A 13,655-nucleotide genomic window follows, 5' to 3' on the forward strand; every position below is an offset into this window, starting at 1 on the left:
TTTCTAAAACTACTTGTTCAAAAGAAAATTAATATTCAGTACAAACTAATTCACACTCAATGAAAACACCTCCAGGTATTAGGAAACTGACAGAAAACAAAAAGGTGGAAAAGCAGTGAGAAGAAAACTTACTTTTGATTATCCAGGTTAGCAAGATCTTTTGAAAAAATACTCTCTCCTAACCCCACTTCCAAATTTGGATGCCCTCCAAAAATACACTCTACTGATGGCTTAAAACAAAACAAACAAACAAAAAACAACAAAACAAAAGAAAAACCCCCCCCACACACACAAATTTTGATTAACATTTTTTGAACAAGAAAAGGCCTCTCACTCTATCTCAGTTGTAACTCCCCTTCCCACTCTCCCACTACCACAGAGAGGAACACTGTGAAATTGTGGATAATAGTAAGAGGTCTCAACAATGGGAGGTGATCATCTCACAATGACCTTGACCTTCCCTGATTTCCTGATGCTCTATGGTTTGCACACATCATCTCCCGCACACCAGGAGCACAGAGGTGTTTGTTGTCTAAGCATGAATATTGCCAAAGGTCATGAAGTCACTGAATATTTTTTCCCAGGGAAGTACAAATGGATACTGCCATCTACAAGAAATATGATATGAGAGAATAACATCACTCAGTAACAGCCATATGTTCTTAGAGAGTCATACCAATCGATCGCTAGAAGATTTATGATGGAATATAAGCTAGACAGCTGATTATCAGTCTCCTTCCAAGTTTCCATACAACATTTCTATTTCCTGGAAGTCTAACAAGTAGCATATTGTTGTCTTCCTCCTATTTAAGCCTGACAGATGAGAGGCTCTAAAGAGCCAACCTCCCTTCAGTCCTCCTGAGGTAATGACAGATTCTAAAAGCACACCAACACATTTTCTAAGACTCCAAAATTAATAAATGATTATTTCTGAATTTCCAGTCTGGCTTGCACTGTCTTGGTGCTCTACAGTCAAACCTGAGCTATGTCAGGAGGCAACTGGACAACATTTCCTTTTATAGTATCACACATTCTTACAATAAATTATGAGAATAATGGACTCTTACAACAAATTCAAAAGGTCTTTGTTTCCTCACTTGACTGGTGAGGAAACTGGAACTCAAACAAATTCAGTGACTTAACCAGGGCCTCTCAGCTCTAAGTGGCAAAATAAGGCTGGTACTCAAGTCGTTACTTCGATAACTACACTGTTCAGCGCACAGAGCAGACTAGGCATGTTTTCAAAAGTCCTAGGAGGCTCTGTAACATACTCTAATTTGTATGTTGGTTTGTATTAGATCCCATCTCTCAGGATGCCTTGTACAACCAGAGCTAACTGGGCAGAAAACTGCAGTGGGAATGTTTAAGGTGAAACAAATAGAAACCTCCACTTCTCCAGTCCTCCCCTACAAAGCAGAATCCCTGCTTCTGAGCACCTTACCTGCACCAGTGATTCTCAGACCCAAACCTTCTCGTGTACCAAATTATAAGACCTGAGATCTAATAACTGTTATAAATTTCTCGTTCATTCTCCTTCACATTCATGATGACCAACTGAATCCTAATTCATTCATTGAGCACACATCGGTGAGTGTCCACCATGTGTCAGGCTCCGCAATAGGTACTACAAAGATGCAATGAATAAACACTTCCACAAAATAAGACCGTCTTGCAGACGCATCAGATGGAGCATGTGAAATTCAGACAATTATAACATGAGGCAGAAAGTGAGGACTGCTTGTCAAACCAACTTTGTTTCTTAAGATGGATTTTACTGACACTCAATGAAACTGGGTGGGGGTGGGGGGGGGAAGAACACGAAATCTTTTTACGCCACTGAAACTAATTTTTCTTCAAAACTAAACTCTACAGCACAGTAAATTACATATTCTTGAGGTGGCAACATTCTATGAGGTTTCACATTAGTATTTAAATCATTCTTTCACAAACAATTTTAGGGGAAAAGAAAAGCATGTAAGAAGTAGTATGTTTCCGTGTGAGAATACTACTTAAATCCAAGTCCTTTGATTTTTCTTTTTTTAAGTCAAATGCTGATGCATAATTCATTAGGAGAGTCTTTATAATGGCAGGAGTGGGAGAGCTGGTGAACATTTTGCAAAATACACAAAGAAAAAACCTTACAGTTCTTCCAGAAGCAATCCAGCAAAAGTGAAACAGCCACAGAGTATAGGATAAAAAGTGCTAATGATGTCAGTGGACCCAGATTCAAATCCATATATCAATAACCAGAAGACAGACTGGGATAGGTCATTGCCATCTTAGGATCTCAACTTCTTCATCTCTGAAGTGAGGAGAATACTGCTGCCCTATTTATATCACATAGCTCTTGTGAGGAGCCAACACAATACTGGATGGGGAAACACTCGGAAAAAAGTATTGCATCGTTTATAAATGGCCACATGCTATCATTACAGAAATCTTAGAAATTTTGTCCAGGCAAGGCACTGACTTTTCCATAAATGTTTAAATAGCCTGAATATTTTGATCTCTATTTCTGTCTTCTCTCACCAAAATTAACTTGGAATTTTTTTTTTCAAAGCATTTGCTAAATCAGTCCGTTATCCTCTTACTCCACTATTTTTAGAAATTATCTCATAGTCAACTGTTGGATGCAAAGGGTCTTTTTAAATAGACAATAGGTTCATTGCATAATTGTAGTAGACATCTTCCCTATTCAGCAGGAAACTAAGGAAGACTTATTTCCTTTTTTTTAATTTTAATATTGAAACTGACCAAAATAGTATTTATTTCAGGAAAGAAAAAGCAAAATAAAACATAATTGAAGCTATTAGAAGCAAAAGCAAATAAAAACTTTTTTTTTTTCCCTCTCTCTGCTCCTTTATCAAAACACGCATGTTTTCTGGTCCATATGAAAACTGCAGAGTGTGAGTTTCTCCCCTAACCTGGGTAGCTTACACCAGTGAACCTACCCAGCAGCTGCCAATCACAGAGAGCAGGAGGAACAAGGAAGTAAAACGCTCTTCTGAAGAGTAACTTTTATTTACCGGAAACTGAAGGAGGGAGGAGGGATTATAGCTATTTACTGAAAGGTACACAGATTAAACGCAATAACTTATGTGTCCTTTCAAATTAACTCCACTTAGAAAACCTCTCATTAAATGTAATCTAATTTAAATGCATATCGGAACCACTTATATTTGTTACTCCTCTCTTGATGAGCAATTAGTTCTAGTCTTGTTTTCCTTTCCTGATCTGAGAGCTAAAAGACAGAAGTGAGAAACATTTACTAAATCTTTTGCTGAGTTTTCCAGATGCACATTAATCATTCACCTCCCCCCCATCAAGCCTGGCCACTGGTAGTTGGACAAGACAAATAAGACAAAAGTTAGAGTCTTCTGATTTAGCCAAGAGTCATAATAAAATAAGAAGGAGACATATGAAAAGATGTTCAACAGCACTGGTCATCAAGAAAATGTAAATCACAAGCACAAATGAGATGCCATTTCACACCCACTGGGATGACAGGACAAAAAAAGATAGTAGCAAGGGTTGAGGATGTGGAGAAAACGGGAAATTCAGACATTGCTAGTGAGAATGTCAATGGCCACTTTGGAAAGCAGTCTAACAGTTCCTTAGCTGGTAAAACATAGTTTTATCACATAATCAGCAAGTCTACTTTTAGGAATATACCCCAAAAAACTGAAAGCGGGTGCTCAAACAGAAACTTGACTAGGAGTGTTCACAACAGTACTATGCACAATAACCAAAAGGTAGAAACAACCTAAATATCCACTGACGGATGAATACCTAGATAAAATGTAGTATATTCATACAAGGGTGTATTGGGCAGTAAAAAGGAATGAAGGACCAATGGATGCTACAACATGATAAACCCACTAACATTTGGCTAAGTGAAAGAAGCCAGTCACAAAAGATTACACATAATTCCATTTATATGCATGTGATTATGTCCAGAACTGGCAAATCTATATAAATAGAAAGATCACTGGCTGCATAGGGCAGAGGGGAATGAGGATATATGGAATGATAGCTAAAGAATGTGGAGGGGCACCTGGGTGGCTCAGTGGGTTAAGCCTACGCCTTTGGCTAAGGTCATGATCTCAAGGTCCTGGGATCAAGCCCCGCATCAGGCTCTCTGCTCAGCAGGGAGCCTACTTCCCCCCTCTCTGCCTTTCTCTCTCCCTACTTAAGATCTCTCTCTGTCAAATAAAATTTTTTTAAAAAATTAAAAAAATAATGCACAGTTTCTCTTGGATGTGATTAAAGTGTTCTAATCAGAGGTAGCGGCAAGATGGTAGAGGAGTAGCAGACTGAAGTGACATCAGATCCCAGGAGTTCTGCTAGATAGTTATCAGACCATTCTGAACACCTACAACTCAACAGGAGACAGAAGAGAAGAGGAGCAGCAATTCTAGGAACAAAAAATTGACTATGTTCTGAAAGGTAGGACCTGAACAGAAGTGAATTCAATGCGACAGGAAGATAGACCATGGGCAGAGGGGCCGGTACCTGGCAAGCAGCAGAGCAATGGAGCACAAAATCAGAACTTTTATAAGTCTGCTCCACTGAGGGACATTGCTCCAGAGGCTGAGTGAGGTGCAGCCCTCATGGCTAAGTATGGTCTCAGGTCCCGCGGGGTCACAGAAAGGTCAGGGGTGTCTGAGTGTGGCCCAGATCCCAGGGTTCGGAAGAGGGAAGCCAACTACAGAGAGCCAAAGAGTGAGCTTTCAGATGGGGGTTACCCTAAACCGTGATTCAAGGCACAGTCGGGCCACTGATCTTCAAGCAGGTACCCCAAAAGTGGCAGATCCAGGGAGATTCAACCTCCTATTCTGGAAGGAGCAGAGTGGCAGGAATCTGCTGGGCTTGGAGAATCCAAACGGGACTGTGTGCCAAAGACATAAATGCTTGGTCATAGGCCAGGTAAGCTCAGAGCACAGCCGGAGAACAGGGAGACAGGAGTGAATGACTGCTTATCTCTGAAGGTGCACTGAGGAGTGGGGGCCCAAGCTCTCAGTTCCTCCGGGGTAGAGATTGGGAGACCGCCATTTTCATTCCCATCCCTTCCTCTCCCCCAGAGCTGTACGGAAAGCATTCAGGAACAAAAACCCGGAAGCGAAGTCACAGATTACTTATCTCGGTCCCTAGCAAGGGTGGTGCAATTCTGCCTCGGGCAAAGACATTTGAGAATCACTGCAACGAGCAGGAAATATTGAAAGGGGTCCTGTAGGCAAAGTGAGAGCCTAAAAGTAGTAGACCAGAAAGGAACAGAGACAGTATACAATAACAGGCACCTTCCAGGCAATACAACGGCACTAAATTCATATCTTTTAATAGTTACCCTGACTATAAATTGGCTAAATTCCCCCAATTAAAAGACACAGGGTATCAGATTGGTTAAAAAAACAAAATCCATCGATATGCTGCCTACAAGAAACTCATTTCAGACCTACAAAGACACCTCCACATTCAAAGTGAGGGGATGCAAAAAAATTTACCATGCTAATGGACATCAAAAGAAAGAAGGGGTGGCAATCCTTAGATCAGATAAACTAGATTTTAAGCCAAAGACTATAATAAGAGATGAGGAAAGATACTGTATCATAATCAAAGGGCTGTCCAACAAGAAGATCTAACAATTTTAAGTATCTATGCCCCTAACATTGGAGCAGCCAACTATATAAACCAATTAAAAAAAAAAAATCAAAGAAACACATCAACAATAATAAATAGTAGGAGACTTTAACACCCCCCCTCACTGAAATGGACAGATCATCCAAGCAAAAGATCAACAAAGAAATAAAGGCCTTAACTGACACACTGGACCAGATGGACATCACAGATACATTCAGAACATTCCATCCCAAAGCAAGAGAATACACACTCTTCTCTAGTGCACATGGAACATTCTCCAGAATAGATCACATCCTAGGTCACAAATCAGGTCTCAACTGGTACCCTGCATACTGTCAGACCACAATGCTCTGAAGCTAGAACTCAAATACATAGAGGCTAAAGAGCATCCTACTAAAGAATGAATGGGTCAACCAGGAAATTAAAGAAAAACTGAAAAAATTCATGGAAACAAATCATAATGAAAACACAATGGTTCAAAATCTGTGGGACACAGCAAAGGCAGTCCTGAGAGAAAAGTATATAGCGATACAAGCCTTTCTCAAGAAACAAGAAAAAGCTCAAGTACACAACCTAACACTACACCTAAAGGAGCTGGACAAAGAAGAGCAAAGAAAGCCTAAACCCAGCAGGAGAAGAGAAATCATAAAGATCAGAGCAGAAATCAATGAAATAGAAACAAAACAAAAAACAAAAAAACAAAACAAAACAAAAAACAGTAGAACAAGTCAATGAAACTAGGAGTTGGTTCTTTGAAAGAATTAGTAAGATTGATAAAACCCTGGCCAGACTTATCAAAAAGAAAAGAGAAAGAACACAAATAAATAAAATCATGAATTAAAGAGGAGAGATCACAACCAACACCAAAGAAATACAAACAATTATAAGAACATATGATGAGTAACTATATGCCAGCAAATTTGACAATCTGGAAGAATTGGATGCATTCCTAAAAAAATATAAACTACCAAAACTGAACAAGGAAGAAACAGAAAACCTGAACAGACCCATTACCAGTAAGGAAATTGAAGCAGTCATCAAAAATCTCCCAACATACAAGAGCCCAGGGCCAGACGGCTTCCCCAGGGAATTCTACCAAACATTTAAAGAAGAATTAATAGCTAGTCTCCTGAAACTGTTCCAAAAAATAGAAATGGAAGGAAAACTTCCTTACCTTGATCCTAAAACCATTCAGTAATCCCACCAAAAAAGAGAATTATAGACCAATATCCTTGATATACACAGATGTGAAAATTCTCACCAAAATACTAGCCAATAGGATCCAACAGTACATTAAAAGGATTATTCCCCACAACCAAGTGGGACTTATTCCTGGGCTGCAAGATTGGTTCAATATAATCAATTTTATTATTTTAATTTTAAAATAATCAATAAAAAATTTTTAATTTTAAAATAATTTTATTAATGTAATGATACAATACATTAATAAAAGAAAGAACAAGAACCATATGATACTCTCAATAGATGCTGAAAAAGCACTGGACAAAGTACAGCATCCCTTCTTGACCAAAACTCTTCAAAATGGAGGGATAGAGGGTTACATACCTCAATATTATCAAAGCCATCTATGAAAAACCCATAGCAAATATCATTCTCAATATGGAAAAACTGAGAGCTTTTCCCCTAAGGTCAGGAACACAGCAAGGATGTCCACTATCACCACTGCTATTTAACATAGTACTTGAAGTCCTAGCTTCAGCAATCAGACAATAAAAAGAAATTAAAGGCATCCGAATTGGCAAAGAAGAAGTAAAACTCTCACTCTTTGCCAATGATATGCTACTTTATGTGGAAAACCCGAAAGACTCCACCCCAAAACAGCTAGAACTCATACAGGAATTCAAAAAGTGTCAGGATATAAAATCAATGCACAGAAATCTGTTGCATTTCTTTACACCAACAGCAAGACAGAAGAAAGAGAAATTAAGGAGTCGATCCCATTTACAATTGTGCCCAAAACCGTAAGATACCTAGGAATCAATCTAACTAAAGAGGCAAAGAATCTATACTCAGAAAACTACAAAATACTCATGAAAGAAACTGAGATAGACGCAAAGAAATGGAACAAGTTCCATGCTCATGGATTGGAAGAACAAATACTGTGAAAATGTCTATGCTACCTAAAGCAATCTACACATTTAATGCAATCCCTATCAAAATCCCATCTGTTTTTTTCAAAAAAAAGAAAAGGAACAAATAATCCTAAAATTTATATGGACCAGGTAAGACCCAAATAGCCAGAGGAATGTTGAAAAAGAAGACCAAAATTGGTGGCATCACAACTCCAGACTTCAAGCTCTCTTACAAAGCTGTAATCATCAAAACAGTATGGTACTGGCATAAAAACAGACACATAGATCAACAGAACAGAATAGAGAGTATAGAAATGGACCCTCAACTCTATGGTCAGCTAATCTTCAACAAAGCAGGAAAGAATGTCCAATGGGAAAAAGACAGTCTCTTCAACAAATGGTGTGGGAAAAATTGGACAGCCACATGCAGAAAAATGAAACTGGACCATTTCCTTACACCACACTCAAAAACAGACCCCAAATGGATGAAAGTCTTCAATGTGAGACAGGAATCCATAAAAATCCTTGCGGAGAACATAGGCAGCAACCTCTTTGACCTCAGCCACAGCAACTTCTTCCTAGAAACATCGCCAAAGGCAAGGGAAGCAAGGGCAAAAATGAACTATTGGGACTTCATCAAGATCAAAAGCTTTTGCACAGCAAAGGAAACAGTCAACAAAACCAAAAGACAACTGACAGAATGGGAGAAGATATTCGCAAATGACATATCAGATAAAGGGCTAGTATCCAAAATCTATAAAGAACTTATCAAACTCAACACCCAAAGAACAAATAATCCAATCAAGAAATGGGCAAAGGACATGAACAGACATTTCTGCAAAGAAGACATCCAGATGGCCAACAGAAACATGAAAAAGTGCTCAAAATCAGTCAGCATCAGGGAAATACAAATTAAAACCACAATGAGATACCACCTCACACCAGTCAGGCTAAAATTAACAAGTCAGCAAATGACAGATGTTGGAGAGGATGCGGAGATAGGGGAAATCTCCTACACTATTGGTGGGAATGCAAGCTGGTGCAGCCACTCTGCAAAACACTATGGGGGTTCCTCAAAAAGTTGAAAATAGAGCTACACTAGGACCCAGCAATCGCACTACTGGGTATTTACCCTAAAGATACAAATGTAGTGATCCAAAGGGGCACATACACCTGAATGTTTATAGCAGCAATGTCCACAATAGCCAAATAATGGAAAGAACCTAGATGTCCATCACCACATGAATGGATAAAGAAGATGTGGTGTATATATACAACGGACTACTATGCAGCCATCAAAATGAAATCTTGCCATTTGAACAGCATGGATGGAATTAGAGGGTATTATGCTGAGTGAAATTATCATTTGATAATCCCGATCTCATTTGATCTCCCCAATATGAAGAATTTGAGAAGCAAAGTCAGGGGTTTGGAGGGTAGGGAAGGAAAAAACGAAACAGGATGGGATTGGGAGGGAGACAAACCATAAGAGACTTTTAATCTCACAAAACAAACTGAGAGTTGCCGGTTGGGGGTTGGGTAGGGAGAGGGTGGTTGGGTTATGGACACTGGGGAGAGTATGTGCTATAGTGAGTGTGGTGAAGTGTGTAAGCCTGACGATTCACAGACCTGTACCCCTGGAGCAAATAATACATTATATGTTAATAAAAATAATTAATTTTAAAAAGTGTTCTAATCATTGTGGAGACAGGTGCAGATATCTGTGAATACATTAAAAACCCACTGTTAGATACATATACCCAATGCAGGTGAATGGGGATCTCAAAGAGATCTCTGCACTCCCATGTTTACTGCAACATTAGTTATAATAACCAAGTGCCTTCAACAGATAAATGGATAAAGAAGATATACACAATGGAATATTATCCTGCCAGAAGGAAGCAGAAAATCCTGCCTTTTGCAACAACACAGACGGACTTTAAGGCTATTATTCTAAGTAGAATAAAACAGAGAAAGACAAACACTGTCTGATCTTACTTATATGCAGAATCTAAAAAGAAGAAAATCAGAGATAGGAACAGAAAGTACAAGCAGGGCACAGAGGAGTGAAGGAAACACAGAGATGTTAAAGCGTACAAAGCTGCAGTTATGCAGAACAAACAAGTGGAGATTCAATAGATAGATATGATGACTATATTTAATAATACTGTCCTGAACACTGGGAAAATGCTAAAAGTGTATTTCAAGTGTACTCGCACACTTTTTATGTGTGTTAACTCTGTGAGGACATATGCTAATTAGCTTGACTGTAGCAATCATTTCACTTTAATATTTTTTAAGATTCTATTTATTTATTTGAGGGAGGGGTGAGCAAGGGGAGAGGCAGGCAGAGGGAAAGGGAGAAGCAGGCTCCCCGCTGAGGAGAGAGCCCAACTTGGGCTCCATCCCAGGACTCTGAGATCATGACCTGAGCTGAAGACAGACACTTAACCAACTGAGCCACCCAGATGCCCCATCATTTCACTTTATATGTACAGCTGACCCTTGAACAACATGGGTTTGAACTTACAGGTCCACTTAGATGAACATTTTTTAAATAAATACAGGACACTATTGTAAATGGATTTCCCTTATGATTTTCTTAAGAATATTTTTTCTCTAACTCCTTTATTGTAAGAATATGTATGAGTATTTTATAAGAAGAGTAGGCAATACATACAACGTACACGTTAATAGATTGTTTATCAATAAAGTATCCAGTAGTGGGCTATTAATCGTTAAGTTTTGGAGGACCCAAAAGTTATACTTCAATTTCTGACTGTGCAGGGGATTGACCCCCCAAACACTCTGTGTTCAAGGGTCAACAATATACCAAGTCATGCTGTACACCTTAGATATATACAGTTTTTATTAAAAATATATCAACAAAAGGGAAAACAGCAGTAAAATGTACAACTTAAATAGGTGAATTATAGGATATCTCAATAAAACTATTATTAAAAAAAACAAGAAGGATAGAAAGGATGAAATTTTGGAGATTAGGTAAACTAATCATTGTATTTCAAAACTGGAATCACTTTAAAATATTCCATGTAAAAAATCATTTCAACAAACAACAATGTAGTAATGAAACTACCATTTATCTGGCCTGCACCATTTACCACGAACTTTACACACTGACTCTTAAACTCCCCTAGAATACAGACATTGTCATTTCCATGATGCAGTTAAATAAGAGTCAAAGAGGGGTGCTTGGGGGGCTCAGTCAGTTAAGCATCTGCCTTCATTCGGCTCAGGTCATGCTATCAGGGTCCTGGGATTGAGCCCTGTCTCGGGTTCCCTGCTCAGTGGGATTTTGCTTCTCAGCCTCCCTCTGCTCTTTTCTACCATTCAGGCTCTTTCTCACACTCTCTCTCTCAAATAAAAAATAAAATAAAATATTTTAAATATAAATAAGAAAGGAAGGAAGGAAAGGTCGAAGAGAATTCATAAATTGCCAGTGGTCACCACAGAAAACCAATGGAACCAGCATGTGCACCCAAGGTTATCTGAGGCCTAGGCTGTGTTCTTTCCCCTACATTAGGACATCATGATAAAGAGGCAGAATCACATTGTCTTTATCAGGCACAAGCCCAAGGGAAAAAGCATTCACCTAATGCCATGGTACCCGGATCACATGGTATTTTCACTCATTCCTTAAATATCTCCTGAGAGCCTACTATCTGCAAAACAGAGAGATGGTTGCTGAAACTTTCAGTGACCATTTTGCTCATTTTCAGTCTTCGCCTACTTACCTTGTTATTGTATTTCAAGACTCAGACTTCGTTAAAATATAATCAACAGAAAGCCACAGAAACGTTGTAAACTCTACATACTAGCACTCAATATTCCGAATATAAATGCTAACATGGAGATGTGCTGCTTCCTCCTTGTAATCGACAGGATTAAATTCTCCACCGTGGGCAACAAATGCAGTGTTTCCAAGTCTAAATCCCAGATCTCTGTGCTTAATCTGTTCACGCGGACCCACAACTTCCATCTGGATGTTAATAAACTTAGTAACTGCCCAACTCCCTGTTTCGATTTTCCTATGAAAGCTTAAATCTCCATCAACGAGAAGGATGATGCCGTAAACAGAACAGGGATTGGAGGAGCGCTCTAGAAGCACTCCCTAACCCATGTGAAATTGCTGATAGTGAAACTGCAAATCCCTGACCATTCTTTACACAAAAACAGCACCGCCATGAGGTTCATCCTACACTTGAGAATAACACATTTTCTGAGTTTAGGCTTAACCTTCCGATTATTAGCCAACCCCTTACTGATCTTCCCAGCATCCCAAAGTCTCCAGCACCCAAGGTCAGGGGATCGGTGTTCTAATGTGGACACTGTCACTTCGCAGATTTGCGACCGTGTGTGAATTATGCTCTAAGCCTCCATAGCTCCCCTTTCTGAAAGGAAATTAAACTCCTGCCTAGATTTACAAGTTTGTTGTTGGAGTGTACTGGTGTAATCCAGGGCTCATAGATTTAAAGCATTTCCAAATGTAGGAAATACTCGTTTCTATTTCGCTTTGCAACCTCCCCAACACTCCACAACATGAAAGAGGAGAAAGAACTTTTTCCGTGTTTTAATTGGATTAGATTAAGTTTGCAATCTAACTCCACAATATCCAGTCTGTGTCCTTGGGGATGCTGTGTTCCTTAAGTTGTCTCATCTATAAAACTGGTAATGAGGGGGCAGCCACTCTTTTGCTCCTGCTAATTGGTTCCATGCAGGAATAGGAGCCTGCTGTTGTCAAATTCTTTTTAATTTGCTTTAAATGAAGAAAGCTGTAAATATGTATCTGGGAATAAAGTGTCCTAATTTTTAGGTTGTTGGCTACTGACTAAGCTTTATGGGTTTTGTTCCTTTTCCCTTGGCTTTTTTTTTTTTTTTTAAACACAATTCAGGATTAAAAAAAAAAAAAAAAAAGGCTGCCAATTTACAGCTTCCAACCCAGAAAAATGCCTGACACACTGACAGTACTGAACAATTTACTGAGTGAGTGCCCTCTGGATAATTAACAGAGGTCTCTTGACGACTTCAAAGTATGGTGCGTAGTTCGTTTCTTGCTTTGTATTTTCCAATTTTTTAAAGAGCTGGTTTTTATTTGTTCAATTCAGGTGCCTAAATATGCCTCTCATAGTACGTGATACAAACATGATTCCGTTGCTCTTATAAGTAAAATCAGCAAACAGATAATAAATTTGTACTGGCAGCAGGTTCACAGCATGGGGAAGAATTTATCCCTGATCTGCCTGCAGGACCTCAACTTTCAAGACAGCGGCATGGACGTGATATACTCCTTCCTCACGAACACAAACATCCCAGCAGCCTAGATCAGCCTCTCGTCTTCACCCCTTAGATTTGTGAGGCTTTAAATGTGAAGATGTTTATTTCTGTTTTGCAGGACCAAGTGAATATTATCTCCTCTACACATATATTCCCTCCCCCTGTCCTCTCTGGCTCAGCAAAGTGCATCAAGAACAATGTTCGTGGGCACCTGGGTGGCTCAGTGGGTTAAGCCTCTGCCTTCAGCTCACGTTATGATCTCGGGGTCCTGGGATTGAGCCCTGCATCAGGCTCTCTGCTCAGCGGGAAGCCTACTTCCTCCTCTCTCTCTCTGCCTGCCTCTCTGCCTACTTGTGTTCTCTGTCTATCAAATAAATAAATAAAATCGTAAAAAAAAAAAAAAAAAAAACAGTGTTTGTATGTGAGAAGCCAAAAAGGCACCGGCATATTTCAAAAACTAAGTCTTAGTTTTTTATGTCAACCTCATTGCTTTCTTTTTTTTTTTTTTTTTAAGATTTTATTTATTTGACAGAGATCACAAGTAGGCAGAGCAGCAGGCAGAGAGGGCGTGGGGAGCAGGCTCCCCACTGAGCAGAGTCTGATATGGGGCTCGATCCCAGGACCCTGGGA

At 39.3% G+C, this 13,655-nt stretch overlaps 1 protein-coding gene across 5 annotated transcripts in view; it reads right to left on the reverse strand.

Annotated features, from left to right (window-relative positions):
- TMTC2 (transmembrane O-mannosyltransferase targeting cadherins 2) overlaps positions 1 to 13,655 on the reverse strand; it is a 437,531-nt gene that overhangs the window by 397,943 nt on the left and 25,933 nt on the right. The gene's annotated exons all lie outside the window — the stretch shown is intronic.

The sequence above is a fragment of the Mustela erminea genome, chromosome 6 (genome assembly GCF_009829155.1).
Source record: "Mustela erminea isolate mMusErm1 chromosome 6, mMusErm1.Pri, whole genome shotgun sequence".
NCBI lineage: Eukaryota > Metazoa > Chordata > Mammalia > Carnivora > Mustelidae > Mustela > Mustela erminea.